Here is a 12,942-nt window from a genome sequence, read left to right as displayed (position 1 = left end):
TAAATATTTTTTTTTAAAACCCCCCCCCCATTTTTTTTAAAAAAAAAAAAAAAAAGAAGCTTTCTTTTTAGACATTGGAAGCATACAAGCCAGTCAGAAATGTCCCACTTTCTATATTTTGTCTAATTCCTACCTCTGACTTCCTTTGAAAGCTTTCAAAATCTAATGCATTCAAAAGAGGCAGAGTGAATTAAGTGCACTGAAGTAGCTTTGCCTTCAGTGCACTGGGCCTGCAGGAACTGAAAAAAAAACACAGGAGAGAAACTGAAAGGGTAAGAAGCCATGTAAATCCAGATAATTTAAAATGTTTAATTATAAGCGGGCTCACCAAACCCAGGAAAATTCTCACTGTCCTATTGCTCGTAATCTTCTGCCCTTTCAGCGAGCTGCAGCAAGTTAATGTCAAGAGCAAATTCTCACACAATGCAATCTCTACATCAGAGCACTTTCTGCCATGAATCACTTCTTAAATTGCTTTGAGTTTACATTTAATTGCTTCCTTTGCATGCTATGTGTACACATGCACTCCTCCCGCCCCCCATATTTCATATGTAACTGTCATGTAGGCTGGAGCTATAGTCTTTGGATATGGAGTATTCAAACCCCAGAGCTCAAGGAGCTTGAATCCAGGAACTGATTTGTCCTCTTTTAAGATGGGAACCACATGTGTGACTTGGATCCAGATATGGGGTGGATTCTGGATACGCTAATTTGAATGCATTAAGATTTGGGATTCAGACTCGTTTATTTGTTATGACACTAGTACTAATACACACTACTGGGTGTTCACCTTTCCCCTCACTAGAAAGATAAATGCTTCCCATAGTCACTTCCTCTGGACTGATTTGTAATTAATTCCAGGAACAAATAATCTTCAAGATATTTTTCTTAGTTTTATTTCTTAACACCCTCTATGACAATGGCTTATAAGTGACCTCTGCAAAAAGTTTTGAACGTTTGGATCACTCGGTCACCTTCCTCTGAGAAGTCCCTGTTATCCCACTCTCCCTCTGAAGGCTGCTCCACTGGTTTTTCAAAGTATTCCGATCCTACAGGGAGGTACTTTTCCCCCTTGTAGCAGTCACAGTGGTTTGAGAGACTGAAGAACACCCTCATGGGGTGTTCCTGTCCAACAAACTCTCTCTTGAACTGCTGTTCAGAACTGGTTTCATGGGCTCCCTAAAACTGTGGTAAACTTCAAAGGTCTGCAATTCCCAGGATTTTCCTCATCTCCTTTTGAAGACAGGCAACATAATAGGGCTTCCCAGCCTTCTTGTGCTGCTGCATTTTTCAAGGGAAGAAGGCATCCCCTTGTCAGTATCTTGGCTTTTTCTCACTTTATTTCCCCTCAGAACTCCCAGATGAACACCATCCGCTTGTGGTGATTTACTGCACTTGAGTTTCTCAAGTTACTCTACAACTTCCTCCTTAGAGACTTCAATCTGTATAAAGGCCACACTCTGATTTTCTTTGCAAAGTGCCTTTGGCACAGGAATTTCTACACAACTCTCAGCAGCAGACATGATGCAAGAGATTCATTTAACTCCTCTGCTAGCTTGTTGCACTCTTCTCCTGACCCACTTTATACAGATTTGTGGGGATCTCTGGGGTGTTTTGGTGCATAACCCAGCCTAAGATTTATATTCACCAACAGGTGAGGCTTGGCTCTCAGCTGGTATTCTCTCGCTGCTCCACTGAAAGATATTCCTGTGCAGCCACTCTCATCACACGTTATTCGGCTGGTTTATTAAGCCCAATAGCACTCCTCTGCACTACTTTTGTCACATGTGGGTTAAATCCTCCTTGATGTGAACTGCCACTGTCCCTCAGGTGAGGAGCTGGTCTTGCAGGAGCTCTACATCAAGCAACCCCCCCGGCGTGTCACAACAGAGGGACAGGCTGAGTGCTCAGCACCACAAGCCGGGAGAAGCGGGGCCCATATCCCAGCCCATGGGCTGGCCCTTGGCCAAGTGAACAGCCCTTTGGTCTTTAACCTTTCATAAAGGGAAGCCAGAGGGCTGCAGCAATCCTTTCTCTTTTCCCCTCTTTCTTTTGTATATCTTTATTTCTGTTTCTTCCCACTCCCGTTCGGTTTTAAGAAAGATATAAACTGCTGTACAGCCAATCCAGCCTTTAGTGCTTGTGAAGGACAGATCTAGAACATCAGAAATGGGTCAAATATTCTCTGTGTTTTATTTTATTCTCTGAGCAGCGTAGGCTGGCCTTCAATTCGTCTGTTTCAAAAAGAGGTCAGTTTTATGAAAACATATGTTTGCAAACACTACTGAGCTTTGTGACATAAAATTTGTTTCAATGAACTTTGATGACCGTTACTTGGTCTGTTTATAGAGTCAGACCCCAGATACTAGCTTAACTTGTATCTCAGCCACTAAAGATATACATACCTGATTTGAGACACAGACAAACATCCTTTTAATATGGGATGGATATGAGGTGGATATTAACTATAATTGCCTGAGGCACAGATACTAAAACTATATCTGTTGTTGAGGTTTTCCTGGCTTTCAGAAAGGGTGATGGGTATCCTTGTTTTAGTAACTTTCTTATTTCAAGTGAAGAACTAAAATTTGACACTGAACACCTCTACTTTGTCATTGGATTTGGGGAATATATAAAAGACCCTGGACTTCCTAGCCTCTCTAAGTTGATGTTAAAAATGTCTCAAGATCCATAATTCTGGAGCTGTAAGTTGAAGTCCAGTCTAATAAATCTATGTCAAGACACAAACAGGCATGCTCATCGCTAGCACATCTGATTACAGAAATGAAAAAAAAAAAACATTAGAGATTAATCAGGTCCTTAATTTCCTAAAGGTTGGGAATTCACATACAGAGCAGGATTCATTACAACTTGCTGTAGCTGTCTTAGAATTATCTATCCAGGTAACTCTTTTCTTTCTCTGCTTGCTGCAGGTAGCACCTCCAGAACTCAGTTCAACTATTTCATGTGGCTATTTTAGGATGATATCTCAGCCAGCCATAGTAAAATAGATCTCCATTACTGGTGGAGTCTCTCTTTCCCTCTCTTGATTGCAGAAGGACCATAGGCAGTTGCCTTAGACTAAACCATTAAGGTGACATTATCCCATTGTTAATGTCTTGGTTCATTGCCATTTTTTATTTAATTTAGTGATATTCTCATTTGCTATATACTTTTTTCTGTTACTGTATTCCACAATAATGATGATGCCTCGCAAACATCCAACTTCTAATCTGCACTGAAATGATTTTCAGATTTTCTGTTTTACACAACGTAAAGAGAAATGTTACTTTCTCCATCTCATTTTCATCACCCATAGGGGTTCTTATTTTGTCTTTCAATATTTTGACTGAATCTACTGGTGTGCTAGGATCCCACTTAACAGTGCATGAGCAAATTCTCAGCAAATGACCTTGTAATGCAGTACAAAGTTAAAATAACAGAATAAACTGTAGAGAGGCAACTTTTAAGGTGTTTCTTCTAACTGATATAACAAATTCTGTACAGTTATAATATTACATTGACAAAATATATCACAATACATTTTCAAATTAGCTTAAAACTGTCATCTCAATGACCACAACAAATGTAAAGTGCAGACATTTATAAAATATGGTTAGCAATAACTATGTGAAGCAATTGAAATTATACTATAGAGCACTTAAGGCATTTTCTATTTCTCCATTTTTGCACCATGCCTTCTTACAGCACCCAAAAAAGTAGGTTCTTGAGAGGTCAGAAATCTTTCAAAGACCTTTAAGAAGGGACACCCAAAGGTATACAAAACACAGAAAGAAAAGTGCCTGTTCATGTTATTAAAAGGAAAACAGCAATCCTAACAAAGAAGGAAGGCAAGTCTTGGCCCTTTATTTTCATTATGCTGCCAGAGTTTGAAAGCCAGTTACATGGCCCTAGTGGTGACAGAAAATCACCTCTTATTGCTAAAGCTGTTGGCAAAGTGCAAAAAGTAGCAAAACTTAGCCTTGGGTTTTGGTTACCTTTGGAGTCTGCTTAATGTGTGGAATGTGTGCACTTTTAGGACCCAGGCTGGCTGTCTTGTCTCAAAAACTCTGCATCACAAATTAATTTTTCTCGTTAAAAGTTGTATACATTGTTGCTGGCTCAGGTTCTGGCTCACCTGTCAGTGGTCTGATCACTCTCAAAAGAAGCTTTTTGAATACCATTGCATCACTTCACTTCCTCACTATACACTTTATGCAGCAACGTGCATCACCTTGCTCTTCTCTTCATGGGATTTTTGCCAGGACTTTACAGTCGGGACAAGGCAGACAGTGCCTGGAAGTACTGCCTCCTGTGTCAATCAAGCTTCTAGTCTACCTTCTCTACCATTGTTACATACCCTAATACTTTTTGAGAGTGCTTTCTTTGCACTGTTTTCCTTGCACATACCTGCAAAGTCCCATGCAGTAATCCATATTTTCCTTTAGGATATGTAGGAAGTATCCATAACCAAATAACAAGCAACCACTATCATAATCTTCTTTGTGGGTATCAATGTTGTGAGGGTGAAACAGGACAGAAAGCTTATTGTAATATGGTGGGGATTTCTTTCAAATTGAGTAAACACTATGTTGAAACATCCCACAATTGAGAACATTTGCAGGAATGATTGCCTCATCACTTCACATACTCAATGTACTGCTCACTTCTGTCAGGAGGACCTACCTTCTGGGGGAATACTACCAAGTGGAGGAAATCTCCTGCTGCCTAGCAATGATTGTCGATGCAAAATGAGTGATTATTAAACATCTTTCAGTTGGTATTTAAAACAGAGATAGGCAAGAAATTAATCTTGACCACAAACAAAGTTAAGTTTGGTTAGCGTCCATTCTACCAGTGGGGTGATTCATGGTTGTCTTATGTCTGCCGAATTTTCATGTACACTGGAAAATTTTACCAAAACCAAGATGACGTCAAGATCTTGGTAGAAATCTGTTACTTGCTCATGCGTTTGAGGTTGGACAACAGTTTCTGTTTTGGTCACAACACATTTTCTAATTTATCTATTAACTGTGGGCTCTTTCAGATTTTAGGAAAGTCCTGACAAAAATTTGGTTGTGAAAATGACGTCTTAATGACATATGTACATACCTCTGCAAAGACTTACAATGCAACCTCAGTTCTGTTCTAGGAGGAATTTTCTTTAAACTCCAGATATGAATGTCACAGTTTAGGGCCATTTATAAAATCTGAGAGTCTTGCAATGGCTCTGAACATTAGCGTACTTGGGTAGACCCATGACACTCTGTGTGATCTTAAAGTGGCATCTTGGAAGAGCAGTTTTTGTTCTTCTTTTTCTTCCTATAGATCCATAAAAATATGCAAATCTATGTGATCTGCTTCTCATACAAAGAGTTGCAAATTCAGCTACGGATCAAAGATTAGAGCATATGCCTATTATTGTGGCTGCCAGTTAACCAATCCAAATGTTTAACTCTTTAAAGAAATAGAGGGTCAGCAGCTTTCTGACTAATTGTTTCCAGACAGTCTTCTGCTGGTTGGATTTCTATATCACATTCAACTTCAATTGCTGCTGTAATTTATCTCCACTCCACAGACTCTAACTTTACTAAATTCACATGTTAGTATTTGAGTCACTTATGCTTAGACAAATCCAGAGCATGCTCCATGATCATTGATTGTTTTTTACAGTGCCTCACAGACTAAATGAGAAAAACCAGTGCTGTCCCAACACCTGCCTCTGGCTTTTTGTTGTTCTAGGAAGTGCGGAGAGGAAGAAACTGGGCCAAAAATGACTCAAAAATAAATCAAGTCAGGATGCGTACTAACCTTTTTGTGAGCTTATCTCCACTTGGGTGTTGACAGACGGAACAGGGGGTGTTTTGCTGACAGCCACGGTTGCCAGCGTAGTGCCACGTTGTGAGAGTATGCTTCTTCACTGGGTCGCACTTCCTGTCTTTGAGACTTGCCTTGTCTTGATGCAGAAAAACACTTGAGAGGTGCTCTGATCATGTCCTTTGTCTCACTCTGGTGGGCACCACCTCACTCTCAAGTCTCCCACAGAAGGGACCTCGTGTTGGGGTCAGCAGAACCAGCCACACCTTCAGTACTTCCTCCCAAAGAGTCGCTGACCGCTATCTGCTGCACGCTCTTGTGTTGCGCCAATCTGCTTCGCCATCCGCCTCCTGACTCCCTGCAGTCGCAAACCAATCAGTTGTCACCTAAAATTGTGGCAAAAATGGTGTAGGGGTTTTACTTTTAGCTGATGTTAAACTGAAAAATAAACCACATTGCAACTCTATTCATATTCCAGTTTTGGTTGAGGCTGTTCAATGCCAGTGGACCTTGCTTCATCAAATGACCAAGCCCCAAGTTAAATATTTTTCTCAACAGGCACTTGATTTTGATGAAAAGAGCAATGTGTGAGTTTAAACTAAAAAGGGCTGAGGAGACAAAATGGTTAAGGACATGCTCTAGACCCTTAGCCTCTCCTCAGAAGGAATGATAAACACCTCTCTTTGGCCAGGTCTACTTTCCTACACCTTTCTGAGGAGAAGTAATGGAGAGTGCTATTTATTATGTGTTGGGATGAAGGTAGGGAATGTTTTCCACCATTTAAAAAAATAAAATCCAGAATTTATGGGAGTTTGAAAAGCAATTTCCTTTTAAGGTGCAAATTCCTAATTTACCACATAAAAGTACAGGAATTAAGTGCTAAATCCTTCTTTGCCAGTGAGACCTGTGAAAGAAGGTATGAAAAAAGAGTTACTGTTAGGTTTCTATTCATGTCTCCTGAAAGCCAATGTATGCAAAAGTGCACTGAAACAGCCCTGATTTTTTCAAAGTCTTCCTGCCGTTCTGACTGACTTTTAAAAAATGAACCCTTGTCCAGTTTTATTTGTGTGGTGGGTTCTGATTTTGTTCTGCCTGTGCTGTATCACTTTTCTCTCCTCACCATTAATCTTCCATGAATGTCCCCCAGGGCACAGTTCTCCCTTTTCTGCATGGAGAGTTTCTATTGAAATTAATGGACATTCTTCTTGTGGGTGGAGGGAAGAATACACCCTTATATCAGCCCTGCTGCAAAAGAAGATTATTCATGGAAAGAAAGCGTTAGTCTCACTCCTAAAGCCCAAGGTCTAGTCAGACAGATTATAGTGGGAGATGCCAACAGGAGGTCTAGTACAGAAGCGAGAACTACTTTTGCAACATGAAAACAAAAACCAGAACAGAAGACTTTTAAAATGTTGGCACAAAACCTCAGAAAAGGCAGTGGTTGTTCTCTCTGATGAAGTGCACTGTCCCAAATCTAGTTTTAGGGCAGATCCACGCAGTGGAATATGGTGCAGCGAAGATATCCATAAGCAACCTGTAGAACCAGGCATGGTCATGAGAACAGCAAGGCGCCAAAGTCTAATCTGATCTGCAAAGAAGTGCTGCAGATTGGCTAGGGGTGCTAGGCCATGCAAATAAGGGTACATTGTGCTGTGCAGATGTATCACCTCATTTGGAACTTGGGCTTGGGAGCTCAGGCATCTTTAACACAGTTGTGCATTGCACAATGTAGACATGTTAATAAGTCTCATTCCCCTTAGAGGCTTAAATGGAAAAGTCTTATGTTCCTTCACAGAGAACCTTTTAATGAATTAAAGAGGGTGTTGACAACCTTCAAGCGGAACTGCATAAATTCTTGTAGGAAGGATAGTAGCTGCAATGTGAGGTCTTGAAGCAGGCGGATGACCTTATAAACTATACTACAGTATCTAAGTTTAGTAAAACAAACACACTATATTTAAGTAGGCTATGGGAGGGTAAATAAGCTTCAGGAATGGCCCCAAGGAGTTTATTTTACAGTAATGCTACTGTCACATTTTGGAAAGATCGTTATTGTAGATACTATAATCTAAGCTAGGAGATTGAATTTAATATGCATAGAAGAAAGTTAAACAGAGGATAAAAAGTCCTCTTTCCTCAAATGTATTTTCAAGAATGAATCTCTCCTCCACCTTGTACTCCAAAGAGAGAAACAATCTTATCTAAGGAAGCATTGCAGGGATGTGCTTTTAATTCTTTGGGATATTTCATAGGGGCCTCCTGCTTGAAAGGATGATGCCTTCCACCACGCCTGTTCTTCCCATGACGCCTTGTTCTATGCAGCATTGGAAAGGGTGTTAAAAGTTGGACAACCACAGTAGTGAACAAATAAGCATTTCTTGTGTGTTTACAGTTTGCGAAACTTTGATTGTTCTATAATTAACATGCCAGTTACCCTTGGATTTTCAGTTTCAGCAACCGATGTATTTTTAATGTTTAAATTTGATTTGAGCATCTCTGACAAAGCTCTGCTATTCATTTGTGCATATTTGTATTTTGGTTGAAGATTATATACGTATCTACTGCGATGATTGCAGTGCTCTATCTGCTCCTTCTCCCAAACCTGGAACGCTTGCTTTAAGATTAGGCTTGTCAAATTTACTTAAAGTGACCAGGCAAATACATACAACTAATTTTGTTATAGGCAAGATTAACTAATGCTCTTTTTCATGGTGAGATGCTGTAATGATTTTATATAGCAGTCAAACTATTTAAATACTAATGCTGCCTTCATGCTGTAATCACCATTCCAGTCAGATGTCATTTTTAGTAGCCTATAGGGAATTCCGTCCCTTAATTATTCTTCAATACACAAACCAAGCATTCTTTAATTGGTGTAAATTGAACAGTGTTCCAATGCAAACAAGGAGAGGACAAACTAATCAATGATTCTGTGCATGTCTATTGGAAAGCTATTGCCATTAGATCAAGTAACAAATCCTCAACTCCATTAGCTTCAGAGGAACGATGGGGGAAAAATACTGCTAATGCTACTTCTTGTTATCAATCAGTAGTGGAAGGCGTGTAGCCAGTCATACAGCAGAACTCCAGCTTTTTTTGAAAGTGCTCATTGAAATTTAAAATATGAAGATATTCTGACTCAGAATCCCCAGTCATAAGTCTTTGATGGGGGTTTGTCTGGAAACAATGTGTTTTTTATCCTCTGCTGTCTCTAGTCATGTGGCCTGTTTTTTATTTTTCTCCTTTAAATAAATGACTCTTGAATGATAACATAACTTTTTTCAACTTGTCAGGAAATTTTTGGTGAATTTTCTTGCTCTCCCAGCCTATACTCCATATATTCATACGTATTCACTACTGCAGCACAACATAAATTGGGTGGCTCTCCAGTCTCTTTTTTTTTAATACGATCTGAAATAAAGGTGCTGTATTTAAGAAACAGATGAAAAATCTGTCTCATAAATGTGTCATACTCACTTTTCATTCTTGTCTCTTTTTATCAATTCTCTAAAACTGATTATTTATCACTGGAGAGGGAAGATAAAGAAAAGTAAAATGCCCATTACAAACCTCTGGCCCAGATCTGCCAGTCTTACAGTTTTAGTTAGCATGGAAAGTGAAACTCTTCTGGAAAGAAATATACTGGCTATGGATGTTCACTTTTTAATCTATTTGTTTTTGATATAATATGCTATTTACTGTTTAAGGACCTTTCATGTTGGTTTAAATTGAAGATTTTAAAACCAGTCTAGCATAAAAAGCTCTAAGTGACACAGGCTGGGTAGAGAAATACAGCATCTTCTACAGACAGCCTTTGTTCACCACATTAGAGTTGAAAGAAACGTAGAGCAGGCTCGGTAGATAACCCACCTCCTTAAAACAAGAGGGCTTCTAATTTCCACGCGTCCTAATCACAGTCACATTACTTAATTCTCTGTACCAGCCCCTTCAGGGCTGGCTCTAGGTTTTGCTGTGAAGTCACATGCCTGGGGCCTGAGGCACTTTTCCATGATGCCTGCAGCTGGGGAGTGTGAGATTTGGGTTTGGTAGCTTTTTTAGGTTTTTTTATTTTTTTTTTTTTATCCTTGGACTTCAGACTACTTGATGGGTAATTTCATAGGGTTTTTTTATCCAGTTCTTTGATGTTGTGCCAGTTAAAGGGGTTTTTTGGGGGATTTCGTTTGTGGTTTTTTTTTTTTGTTTGGTTGGTTTGGTGGGGTTTTGTTTGTTTTTTTGTTTTTTTTTTTTTTTTTTTTTTCCCTTTTGCCAGTGGGGATTCTCTAACTGGCTCGGTTGTCATGGGTGGCTGATTCGGGCGGTAAAGAAGGGAGTAGCACTAAGGTAATGGCTCTCAAGGTTTCATACTTATTTGTTTTCTATGAGGATGAAGATGCTGCAGTCTTTGTTTTCTGAGGAAAAAGGAGCTGCTCCCCTTGCCTCCCGTCCCAAACAAGTGTGCACAAATTCCCCTCTGTTTCCCTATGCTTGCTTCTTTGCTGGTTGGTTCTTGTGTGCGGTTATACTATTCCTCAACAAAGCAAAGCATCCCATCTGATTTAAGACATCTTCTCTCTGTTACCCTTCAGCATTGTCAGTGGTAGGTGTAAAAGTGATGCTAATGCCAGCAAGTGGTTATGACACTTACAGTGGGGTTTTTGGGGCGCTGAAGGGTTTCAGGAGTGATAAGGTACCCCTTGTTCCTTACTCTGCTGTGAGCACATTCGGAAAAGCAGGGCATCCTTTGGAGTCTGTGCGTGCTTTTGGACCCTGGAGCAAAGGGATACCAAATGCCTGGGGCCCAAGCAGCCAGGGGACACCCAAAGAAAGTTTGTGGGGCTGCTGCAGGGTGCGGGTGGGATACAAGCTTTGAGATGACACTGGACAGTCTGTGGAATCCGCCTCTGCCACGTTATACAGAATGAGGACCTTTTACTTTGCCATGCTATGCCAAAGTGAAAAATTTATCAAAGCAGAATGTTAGATAAGAGGGCGCTTTTAAAAGTTGATCAAGTGAGACTTTTTTGTAAAGCTTGTGAATTCCACTTATTTAAAAGAAGGCAGTTGTTGTACCACTGTTTGTTTATACAGGCCCAACTCTCACTGGAGTTGAAACCACGTGAGAAAAGAATCAGGCCAACTTCAAAACAACACTTGGGATATAAATGACACCACTGGGAGGATTTAGTGTAACAAGTTTACCTGAAGTTGGAAACAACCATTTGCAGTTGTATGTCAAATGTGCTTTGGGCCATAAGGAGTCTAAAATTTGTCATCTGATATTTATGAAAAACAAAGCAAGGCATTTTTATTTTCGTTTATTGTTCAAAGAAAAACCCAGATTGCCGAGAGGGTTTCAGTAGAATCATTTTTTAATCGCCTTTATATTCTTCAGCATATCTGGCCTTCAAAGTCCATATTAAAACTCCCCACTGATTTCCTTGGGATTATGCCCTTCAGAGTGGATGACAGAGGAACAAATACTCGGCAGGCCTACGCCATTGCCCGGCGATCCCAAAGGAAATGGCTCTCTGATCCCCACACGGCAGTCCTCAGTCACCATTTTACAGGATAAGGAAAATCCTGCCGTTCCCAAGGATGACAGAAAGAGAGAAAGACAGACTGTGTGAAGTGGGATATGTCGCTCCCCCTTTGAGACAAAGAGAGAATGATAGCACACAAGCATCCAAGTGAAGGGAAGCCAGCAAAAGGCTTTTGTAAAGCTAGAATATATAATGTTGTTCCTTCAATGCAAACAGATAAAATAGTATTAATAAAATACCTTGAAATTTCCTAATTTTGGAGTGCGACAATATTTTAAAATTCCTTATAGCTTGATATGTACCTTAACATTTTTGCAGATGACTCCAGAGATCATTCTGTTTTGAAAGATTTATGTTCTAAACAATATGACCTATGAGACATTCATTAGGTTTTTTTTTAAATTAAAGAGTGACGTGCTCTATTACTGTGCATTATTTTTTTCATCAAATAAGCAGATACTACCTGGAATAAATAATCATTCTCACTTAAATTTATTTGTTCTGTGTATCTTTGCCAAAAGGTTATAATTCCAGTGTTGGGACAGAATGTGAAATTGCTTTGCTACATACCTCTATGCTTGGTCACAGTCATAGTAACTCTGATCCTAAAAGCTGTTGAATAAACCTTAACTTCCCTGGTAAAGTTCTGGCATATTGTCTTCCTTTATTTTATGGCATTTAATACTGGCTTACAGATCACTGAAAGCTTTTAATAATTTTATTTTAAATTTAAATGAGCTCACTTTTGGTCATGAAGACTATTCTGTCCTGCTTCTGCAGTCAAACCCCGTCTGCAATTGCTCTCACTGTTAACGGCAGCTCTGCTGGGCACTCATAGTAGGTTTCTTGTCCTAGATTAATTTAGAAGTTTATTTTATATTACCACAAAAGTGGGAGCTCCATCAGTTTCCTAAAGTCAATTAAAAATATCAGTGCAATAGCTGCTAAGGGATTGCTTTCAGCCAGAAACTGTATTCACATTATTTTGGAAAGTAGTTTGCCCAGTCTATTCTCAAAGGTCTTCAGTGAGGGGGACTCCAGGCTCTCCACAATCCCTGCCACAGCTTCAATGTCTTCACTGTCATAAAGTTTTTGCCAGTGTCTGACCTGAATCTCCCTTGTTTCAATGTAGGGCTGTTACCGTTGGTCATTTCACTGTAGACCTGAAACACAAACTCTTGCCTGCCTCTTTGCAGAAAGTTGTTTTCAAATTTTAAGACTTCATTGCTTATGTCCACTGATTCTCTTTTTCTTGAGATGAAATCACTCCAGTTCAGGTTTTCTTGCAGGTCACATTTCCCAAACTTCTGATCATTCCAGTTCCTCTCCTTTGGACATTCTTGAAGGCAGCTGCATCTTTCTTGTGGTGTCGTGCTTTAACGGGGCACATACAAGTGCTCAGCTGAGCAGCGTGAACTTCTTACTTTCTGTATCTTACAAGAAAAATTCTGTCTGCAGAGCTCCCAACAGCTTAACTCTCTCATATCCACTTACATTTTGATTTTCTCTCCCACAGCTCTGGAGAGAAAGAAAGAAATTCTTCATCATGCTAAATGAAGCTTTAGCTTTGTGTTGCCCTCTCCTA

This window comes from Calidris pugnax, unplaced genomic scaffold (genome assembly GCF_001431845.1).
Source record: "Calidris pugnax isolate Ruff unplaced genomic scaffold, ASM143184v1 scaffold277, whole genome shotgun sequence".
In the NCBI taxonomy this organism is placed as follows: Eukaryota; Metazoa; Chordata; class Aves; order Charadriiformes; family Scolopacidae; genus Calidris; species Calidris pugnax.
The sequence above is the reverse complement of the archived record's forward strand: the minus strand, read 5'-3'. Positions refer to the sequence as shown.